We start from the raw sequence: 10,608 nt of genomic DNA, 5'->3' as shown, positions 1-10,608 counted from the left end.
TTACTGTTGTAAAGAATTCCACAGGCAGGTCAGAAAGCAGAAATAACAACATTCTTTATCTTACAGATACTAAATCCTTGCAGACACAGATGTGCCCACCAGGACAGCAGGGCTGAAGTGGGATGCGTGGACTGCAAGGACGCTGTTGCTTTCTGCCGGCCACAGACATGCACTTACCATGAAGTTTTCTTTGGAGACAGGACAACCCAGATTCAAGGACTCTTTTATAGAGTCTTGTCAGCACATGCTGCAGATGCCTCCCTCTGTCTTTGGGCAAAGCATTTTTGGCAAACCTTGTTTTTGGCAAAGCATTGTCTGGCAAACTGAATGAACTGAAAATTGGGAAGTGATGCTACTAGATATAATTAGAAATATTTGGTCTCTGACTAGTTATGTGAATAAATCCCCTATGAATAATATGACGAGATTCCTAAGGAGGGAATTTCAACTAATGCTGACAAGAGAGATAAGGATAACTACTACTAACTGTAGACGCTGGATGCTGCTGTACTCTTGAGTATCTGATGCATCCCATACTGTTGTCCTTAGCTATGTCTTGATGGAGCAAAAGTGGTCATACCACTGCTTAAGTTTCATGCTCTACTATTTCATTTGTTTATTCCTCTGACATTAGACAGGGCTCCTCTCTGTGGAAAAATACTTGGTGGTGGTTACCTCACCTTCTGAGTAGTTCAGCCAGTTATGATTGCTCTTACTGACATTTGTGTGTTGCTTGTCCTGTCCACCAGAGGTGGCAAGAACCATTTTGAGCTTTTTCTCTTTTTGTTAACTTTGACATTCTCTGCTGGGTGGCACAGGAGGTTAGGTCTCATTAGTGAGGGATACAGGGAGCAATAGCTTCATTCTCTTCATGTTTTGCATGAAAGGCCTGAAGGCTTTGGAAAGCCTGAGAGAGAGAGAACTAGTGCTCGAACAGTTTTGGCAGATGGTGTCATGCAAACTGAAATAAACAATATGGGTAAGATGGCTTACAACTACTGGTGTTCTAAGGTTCAAGTTACCTCGAAATGCTTCTTCCCAGGCAAAGGGAAATCCTTCAGATGTGCCTTTGAAAGCCACAGTGGAAGTATAAACATTTGCAGCACAGTAATACACCCCACTAGAGGGTCTCCTGCTGCATGGCAAGTGCACCCTTTCACCTATCAATGCTATGTGTTGCCATCAGCATTCACTCATTGTATCACAACCTGATATATTATTTATCTAGTCTACACAGGAACAGTTAAATTTACCATTGCTGTGGTGTTTCCTGCCTTGCAACCTCTTGCTCCCTTTCAGGCTGTTGTCACCATTTTGGTTAGATGAATCCTATACCACATTTTTCTGCTTTGGCTTGCAGTTTCAATCCAAAGAAATTTTCTGCTACTTATTAACATGTGTCTCTTGCTTCACAGAGTGACTCTAGTAATTCGTTTCCTGCTTTCCTGGTATTACATGCTGTGTCACTGCAGGATCATTTCTTTTTCCTGTCTTCTGCAAGAGTCCAGGAATTCCCAAGGCATATCACATGAAAGACTACAGCCTTCTGTTGAAAAATCACTTTTTCTGCTTGAAAAAGTGATTGTGGCTTTTGTACTCTTCCTAGGAAGATTCAGTGATGTTACTCAGTACAGAGCTACCATAGTTACTATCTGTCACTACCTGTTGCTATCTATTTATCTCATGACTGGATAAACTTAGGTATTGCCAAGTGAAAGTCTACTGTGCCAGTGGAACAGCTTACTTCTGATGAAAATAGGAGATTTTGTTCTCTCTGTTCTTTCCCCTGCTCCTCATTTTTGTTCAGTCCTGGGAAAGGAGGATTTGAAGAGGAGATGTTGGGTCTTCCACCATATGCAGACCCTATTTGCCATTTCAGCTTGACCTCATCTTGAGGAGCTCATTTAGATTCAGCTATAGTTTCAGTGTTAATAAATCTCTGCCACTGTCAGCTTTAAGGAGCTAAGTGAGATTGAAAGTCCAAGTCAGGTTCATTTGTGAGAGCTCTCAATGAAACAGAAAGCATTTTGTTCTTTTTCTAAACCTACTGAAAGAGAAAGAAATGTCTTAACATTTACCATCTAAAACTGCTCAGATTTAATTTAAGCAATATTTCCTTTCATCGAATGAATGAAACAAACTTTGAAGCAAAAAGAAAGATGAAGTGGTTCCTGCTAATCATTATTTTGATTCCATTTTTGTTCCCATCCATCTCTGCAGGGCTGGACTCCATCCACACTTGAAGCAAAGCACAGAACAGGTGAAAGAGAAGAAGCAGATTGAAAGACAGCTCTGGATATAGACTGCCCTGCACAGCAATGCAGCTTGGGCAAAGTGCTGGGGTGCTGATACTCCCTGTCGAGGAGAGGGGATTCATGCTGAAAATAGATCCTTCTTGAGAAGAAGATCACAAATTACAGAATGACAGGGTGGCTGAGGGTGGGAGGGATCTCTGGAGGTTGTCTGGTCCAATGCCCCTGCAGAGCAGGGCCACCTAGAACCAGATCAGGCAGCTGCCTCACTTTCTGCCACATCTTAGGTACTACTGCCTCTCCCCCATATTCTGTGTATATCGAAAAGGGTCTGAAAGTGAGAGGCCATGTTTTTGTGCAGTTTGAATTGTGAAAGTAAGTGGAAACATCTTAAGAATGCCAGTCTCTGATGCCGTGAAAATCCACATCTGAGTCCTAGTTAGTCATGTTATGGGAAGGAAGGTAAGCCCAGTATCTTCTCTCTGACACCTGCCAAGAGGAGATACCCAGTTAGAGTATAAGAACATAGCAAGTATGTAGTGATATTATTGAGAATACTTCCACAGCCCCTCTGATGTATTGTTTGGAGACTTTCTAAGCCAGTGATAATGTCTTTGTATTTTGCATCTAAACCTAATTTTTATTCTATGAACTTCTCCATTTCCTGGAGCTGGAGTTTGCTAGTTCTATACCAGAGGGGCACATGTATATCACTCTGGTGCAAAACTAATGTATTCCATTGCAGAAAAATTCCATGTTACCATCATGAAGCATCATTATAATAAACTTTGCTAACCTAACTCATTGCATCATCAATGAATTTGCTATGATAAAAAAGTGCCTTATAAAATAATGGGGTCTTTCATTTATTTAAAAGAGCAAAGCAACAATTCTGCAAATGCAGGAGTATATCCTGCAGTGGGGAAAACCTTTCTAAGCAAATCTCTTGACACACGCATGCTCACCAGAGGAGAAAGCATGGTCTGCAAGATGTCAGCCACCAGCAGGCTTATGATGAACTTGCTCATCCTGCTAGCTCAACACAGGTTGTTGTGAGTAAGACAATCCCAGACTCCAGAGAACTCACATTTCCACTGAGATTACCTGGTGTTTCCTGTAATAGGTCTATAGTCTCACTTCTCAGTACTTTCCTTAATAACAGAGGTCTGAGTTTTATTGCTGCTGGCAACAGGGCCATTAAAGCCACATTTGGCCTGGCCTTAGGCCACTGCACGTAGGTGGCCTTGAATCAAATCCTCAGTGTCATTGGCTTTCTATGGAAAGCATTAGATAAGCAGGCAGCAAGAGAGTAAAAGAAGTGCTAAGGAGAAGCTCGTATTTGTTTGGGAAATAGTCCCTTTTACATTGAATGCTGTTGTGCTCATGAGTTAAGTGGCAGAAAAGTCACATGCACACCGTGTGCAATAAAGATTAAGGTTGTGGAAATCCAGAGAGCTGTGAAACCGTTGACACACCACATTGTCCTGCAGCTCACACACAGAAGGAAGACAGCACGCCATTCAAGAGGCCACAGTAGTGGTTGTACCAAGGCTCCACCACCTGCTGCTGTGCCCAAGACATGCTCTCTTGGGCACAAAGATCATGGAGATGTTGAGCAACCACTCTGAGAAGGTAGTGTGCTTCAAGGATGCTTTGCTGGGTGCACAGCTGGGCCATAGGCTGTGAGGATTCATCCTGCTGTGTCTCCCAGAGACACTGCAGTTGAGCACTGTGGACTGTCACATGAGGTGATGTTTAAAGTGTGCCAGATGGCACAGGAAAATTTATCTTCTGTTCCCTCACGTACCAGCTGACAAGGAAATGCAGAAAGGCATGTCTGTGTTGCTAACATCAAAAATAAGTTTACTTGCTTACGCATGACACAATCTATTTATCTTGCCCTTCTCCACTCGACTGAATTTTATAGATGTCTGTCACATCCTGCCTCAATCATCTCTTCTCCAATCTGAAGATGTCCTTGTACGGAAACAGTTCTCTGTCTCTGATATTACTTGAGACCCTTCTCTGCACTTTTTGGGGATCTGGTTACCAAAACTAAATCCCATATCCAAGCGCTGGGCACATGAAGAATTTACAACATGACATAATGGCATATTCTAATCTGTCATCAGTATCTTCCATAAAAACATAAAAAAAAAAATCCATCTGTGTTGTCAATCTGCTTTTGGGATGACAGTTCAGAGAGCCATAATGAATTTACTAAGACCTTTTTCATGAATAAACAGGTTTTGGGGATGTAGAGAAATGATTAGTTTGTAAATGTTAAATACCACTAACTTGTATTTCAGCTCACCTGTTAGAAAATCGACTAATTATTCTGTGTCACAACATTTTGTGTCATTTTGGTGTCACAGCAGATCTTACCATGATTTTGTAATTTTTTAAAGTCCTTTTTCCCAGACCATTTATACATAAACGTTGAACTGCACATGCCCTAACTCATCTTTTGATGGCTTCCCACCTCAGCTAAGCATTTATTTCCACGTTACATGTACTGTCTTTCGATTCACAAGGTGAATATTTCTTTCCAGTCAAAGCAACTTTTGCCAATATCATGTGGTAGCATGTGTATACTTTTCAGAATCTCATCATACAGTATTGAGTAGATCCATGTCCCTGTTGATTCTCTTGAAGTCACATGTATTGTGAGACATGGCTTTCACCTGCAAATTCTGTTCCTATTGTGGTTTCTACCAGTTTGCCTTATGCAGGTGACATACTGACAGATCTACTTCCCCACAGTTACTGAAGTTTTCAAGTCTAATATCACAGATAGAACATTTTATTCCTGTCATATTAAGCGCAATTTAAACAACAGGTCGCTTCTACAATAAGTCAATCTGTTTGTTTGTTTGTTTCAGCTATTCCTGGGTATAAAAAATTGCTGAAACAGATGTGCTCAATATATTTTTTTCTCCTACAACCTAAAGTATTGAATGAAAACCCTAAGTTAGCTGGGTTTCTCAAGTTTTTCCTCTATTAATAGATGTTCTTTCTGAAAACTTACTGCTTTCTGAAGGAAAAAACCAGCACAAACTCTTCAGCTTTTTTGCTTGTTTTTCTTTAGTGCTCTTTTTAAAATATAATTGTTACTGGTTCTTAATCTCTCACACAGGCCCTCTGTTCATAAAATGCTTGTAATAGGCATATAAATATATAGACATATAACCATCTGGATTATCTTTTAGAACCTTTTCTCACACTGGAACAAATTAGCCCAAGTGATGAAGTTAATGTAGTCATTCCTCAGTGACAGTTTTTGTCTCTTTCAATATTAATACTGAAGCTGTCAGAGAGGTTGTAGCAAACACTGAAACAGACGTGCAGAGACATATCTGCTATATAATAAACAGCATTAAAAAGGTTACAGATAACACACACAAACATGTCAAAATTTCCAGTTAAATTGAGTTTCTTACTTTTTTGGATTATATATCTGATACACCATGCTATTTTATTCAAAAATGTTCCCCATGGGATTTGCAGTTTGCAAGTGCTGTTGTCAGCCATGCTCTCAGTATGAGCAGGGCATGCTGGAGGCATCAGTACACCCTGTGGACCCTGATGAACTCTCTGACAGGGAATGCCCAGCCTTTGCCACAGCAGCATTTCTGCTGCCCTCTGTGTAAAATGAGAGCTCCCAGAAATGTTATCACCAGCCAAAAAGAAATGCTGATGCTCCCATCTACCAGTGCAAAACTTCTGATTACTGCCTTTCTGCTAAGATGCGGCTGAGTACTGGACCATTGCAATGGTAAGGACATACTTTGCATATAAAAATCAGTAAGGATTAGGTTAGATTAAAGTGAGGGGATATTTTGTATTTCTTGCCGGCAGCTTGTGTGCCATACTGTGACTGGTGCAATGTGTTGCCTGGTAAGACAATATGTTTTAGAGATCTGCTCTGGCATCCCTAATAGAGAATTCCATGCTGGTACAGAGAGGGAAAAGTCAAAAAGTCTGAAACTTGTACTGACCCCTGGAAGAAAGTTAATAATGATCATAACTAACAAGGGACTTGAATACATCCTCTTGGATGAAAAGCAGTTCAGGATGTTCATTGCATGGGCTATGAGAGATGCAAGCCAAAATCCGTGCAGCTAGAGCGTAAGACTGAGGATAGTGCCTCTGGTGAAAGTTGTGGGGAGTTCTTTCATTTGATTTATTAAATTTTTAATTTTTTTTAATTTTATTTTTTTTTTTAAATAATTTAATTTTATTTAATTATTTTCATTTTTTAAATTAATATCTGGCTTTTCCCTCTCCAAATCGTGTCCCTCTGTTCTTTGTGCTTGGTAGGTATACTTGTGATTTTGCTTCAGTTAATGGAAAACGACTTCCTCTGGTACAGAAATTTGGAAGTTGCATTTTTGTAAAGGCGATGCCATTCGTTTCCAGAGTGAATTCCTAAAGACTTCCTGAAAAGCTACAATGACAGATAATCTGCAGTTAAAGAGAAGATATTTCATGAGGCAGTGGAAGGGAAGGTGATATTCCATGAAGGAGCTCTGATCTGTGATGTTAGGATAAGCAGTTCTTGAAAGTGTATCGGAACTAGCCAATTATCCTCTTCCTACCATCAGGGCAAACTTGGGAGGATGATATTTGAGCAGTGTTTTAAATAAAAGGAGGGTGGTAGAGAGGATACTTTTTCCACCACACAGTGGAGGTTCAGTTACACAGAAGAGGACAAGGGTGGAAAGACTGAGGAGTCAATGGGAAGAAGTGGATCTCTGGAAATGTCCGAGATGTTGGAAGATGAATCAGAAATGACAGAAATCAGCGTTCAAAGTTCAGTATTAGAAACAGCAAACAGATTGTATTGAGACAAGAAAAAAGATGATGAGGCGTGATCTACCTGCAGTAGAATCTTAAAGATCTTTGTATGGAAGTATATCAGCTTCATTTTCATTTTAGTTATTCAGACATTGCACCTCTTTTGCCACAACCTTCCTTATGAAAAATGTCAAAAATCAGAATTTTTGAACAACCAAGGTTGTAAGTGACTTCAGGAGATCACCTGTCTCAGCATTTCATGAGAAAAAGAGCCTAGATGAAATTACCTAGCACACAGTCCAGTCACACTGTGAAAACCTCCAGTGACTGAGAGTCCACCCATTTCCCTGGGGACGTTTCCCTGGGGAGGTTGTTCCAGTGAATGATTGTTTCACTGTAAGAATTTCTTACATATACCAAGGTGAAACCTTTCCTGGTGCAACTTGCACCTATGACTCCTTGTCCTCCCCATGTGGCTCTTTACGAGAAGAGAGACTCTAGCCTCTTTGTAGTGACCTGTAATTACTGGACAACTGTGATGAGGCGTTCCCCTGAGCCATCTGTTTTCCAAGGAGGAAAGAGCTAACTCCTTTAGTCTTTCCTCACAGGCAGGTTCTGCAGTCCACTGATCACCTTTATGGTTCTCCTTTGGACTCTCTCTACTCTGTTCATGTCTTTATGGAATTGTAGACATCAGAAATGGGCACAGTACTCCACGTGTGGCTTAAACAAGTGCTGAGTAGAGTGGGAAGATCACATTTCTTACTCAGCTAGTAATACCCTTATGGATGCAGCCCAGGATCAGATTTGCCTTCACTAAATGGTGACTTTCAATTCTTTGTTAGCTCACTTAGGGCTACTGGTCTCTTGGATGGAATATAATGTGTCCCTGCAGGATAGACTTACACCAATGTTATGAGAAGGTTGGAGCTGTGAGGAGGAGGACCATGAAATCACTGCTCTGTATTTCATTGTTGTTTGCATGATGGTCACATTCACTGTAACTACCTCAAAGACTTACCTGCTCATAAAAAAGCATCTTATGCAAAGACAAGTGTGTCCTTACATTCCCCACACTCTTAGAAGCGTCATATACTATACACATCCACCCAATTCAAACCAGTACCTCAGCTTTCCCAAAGTGCACCTCTTTTCAGTGTTTTCAGACATTTGTTTGGCACAATCACCCGAAAGGACTTGGGGTGTGAGGAGGCATCAGACATGGGCTGCCTGACTGCTTCTCCTGCAGTGCCAAGTCAAAGCAGAGATTCAGAAAACAGATCTGTTGCCCAAGGCACTTTTACCCAGGAACACAGCAATTGAGGTACTAAACTCAATGAGCATGAAATGGGTTAAGAGACAATCGGTTTATATGATCAATGTGGATTCCCCTCTGGAATGTAGGTACAGCTGTTACAGACACCCCTGAGTTCCCTGCATCTCTTTGTTCTTCTTGTCACATATGTGGCAACTGAATTCTACACCTAGTAACAGCAGCTACATGCACCACAACCCAGCTATTTTGAAGAGGACTGTAACTAGCAAATGCTCTTACAGATGATCAAAAGGAGCCAGCTCAAAGTCCAAGGTCAGGTACCAAAAGCTAGGTGACGTTCATGTGGCTGTTCACTCTGTCCTTCTCCTTTTCTGTCACTGGATAGGAATGCATATTTTGGTGTTTCTGTGGCATAGCTTGTAAGTACTTAGAAAACTGAAAACTGAATTTGGCATTGTTGGCAAGAAATCTCTTAAGGAGCTTCTTTCTGCAGGGCAGAAACACTTTCTCCGTGTCTTAGCACCTCTCACAGGGCTGATGCTTTTGTGCTCAGGAGACACACCACACTCTTTCATGCCCAAGCTGTTTAAGGTCAGAGAACTCCATAGTCCACATGCGGCAGCAGCTCTAGTGGAGCTCATCAGCTGCATCTATTTTAAACCTTCTCTTAGCGATGTTCCTTTATGCCTATTATGGATCTGTGTTTTTCCCAAGATCAGTTACTTGTGCATCAGCACGTATCAGGTCACAAGCACTCGGGCTCCAGAAATAGTGTGTCAATGCAAAATGACTCCTGTCCTCAGCTAAGGCAGCAAACCACAAAATGAGGAGAAACTTGTTTTCCTCACCCCTCCCATTGGTATTGCACTCTGACTCCAAGAAGTCTCCAGTCATGCTTTCTAGAACGTCTGTCGGCAAGGCCAGGTCAGCCCAGTGCAATCTGGGGGACTTCTCTCCATTTCCCAAACATGCATTTGGAAGTAGATAACCTGACCAATAATTGTCATTTAAGGAACCTGCAGCCTTACCTTTCATCAGTTGGAACACCATTGAGGAGCAAATTCTCAAGCCATAATTTCTTACATGTGGGAGATGAACCCCAGTGTTTTCAAGCGCATCCTGATTCTTCCACGGTTAGACCAGGTTGTTCATTTTGGATGGTAATCCAAATGTTACAAATCCATCCAAATTACAAGTTTATCCTTGTAATGCTGTCCAAGGGGAACAGCAATTTTAAGTACCAAAACATGGTCTGTAAAGTTGTTGTGCTATTTGGTAGTCAGTCAGCAGGTTTAAAAAGGTATCCATGGAGTTAGAAATAATTGTTCATGCTTTTACTGAGCCACAGTTGCAATACCCTGACCTCCAAATTAAGCTTTTGGGGTCATTTGTCTGTTCCTTTAAATATGTAGTAAACCAAAATCTTTCTGCTTCCTTTCAAGTTTTGGCAACAAAGATTTTGTCTGGAAAGAAAGAAGTGTGGGAAGGGGGAGAGGAGAAAGGTTCTTTCCCTTCTTTAATGCCCAGATACTGCTGGCATTGATGCAGCTTTCACAGCTTCACCCATAAAGATGGTCTCCCTCAAGAGCATCACTTAAGGTGACGCAGGAGTCAACACAGGGTGTCATCTTTTCGTTTAACATATTTAGCTGTTGCCCAGCAAACTACTTCCATATTTAGAACATGGGAGGATTCCTTGGGTCTGAACCTCAGCTTGTTTGTGAGAAGGAGGACCTCCTCATCCCGCAAACATGCTGACAGCTGTGGTCAGTGCAAAAGGTTTTCTTCCTGCTGCCTCCTCTGCAGCTCCCCTCCTGCAGCTCCAAGCCCAGCTCCTTTCCCCAGCAGCTTCACAGCTTCTTGAATTACTCATGGGAAATGCAGCAGTGTAGAGCTAGCCAGGAACCTCGAGAGACCCATAAGTGTCCCTGCAGTGTTAGAGATGACTCTCCTTTACCATTCCTGACACCTGGCTGTAGAGTCTGCCCTGAGCAGCTGTGTGATGCAGAATGGTCCAGTGCTGCCAAAATGGCTGTTTCGTATTTTAAGTACTACTTGCTTTGCAGGAAACCGGCTGTCATTTAAGAATTTGCATCAGCACACATTATGTTGATGACCTTTTTCTGTTTTATCCAGCCAGGATGCACTTGGTATCTACATTGCAACTCATCCATTGATGGAAGAGTCAGACAGGTAGGTTGTTTGAGTTGTTTTATCTCTGTAAATTTCTAGGTGCTGTGATTTCTTTAAAGCTCTAATGTTTCCAGAATTACTCCCACTTGG

The sequence above is a fragment of the Lathamus discolor genome, chromosome 13 (genome assembly GCF_037157495.1).
Source record: "Lathamus discolor isolate bLatDis1 chromosome 13, bLatDis1.hap1, whole genome shotgun sequence".
Classification (NCBI taxonomy): domain Eukaryota; kingdom Metazoa; phylum Chordata; class Aves; order Psittaciformes; family Psittacidae; genus Lathamus; species Lathamus discolor.
This window is presented reverse-complemented; position numbering follows the sequence as displayed.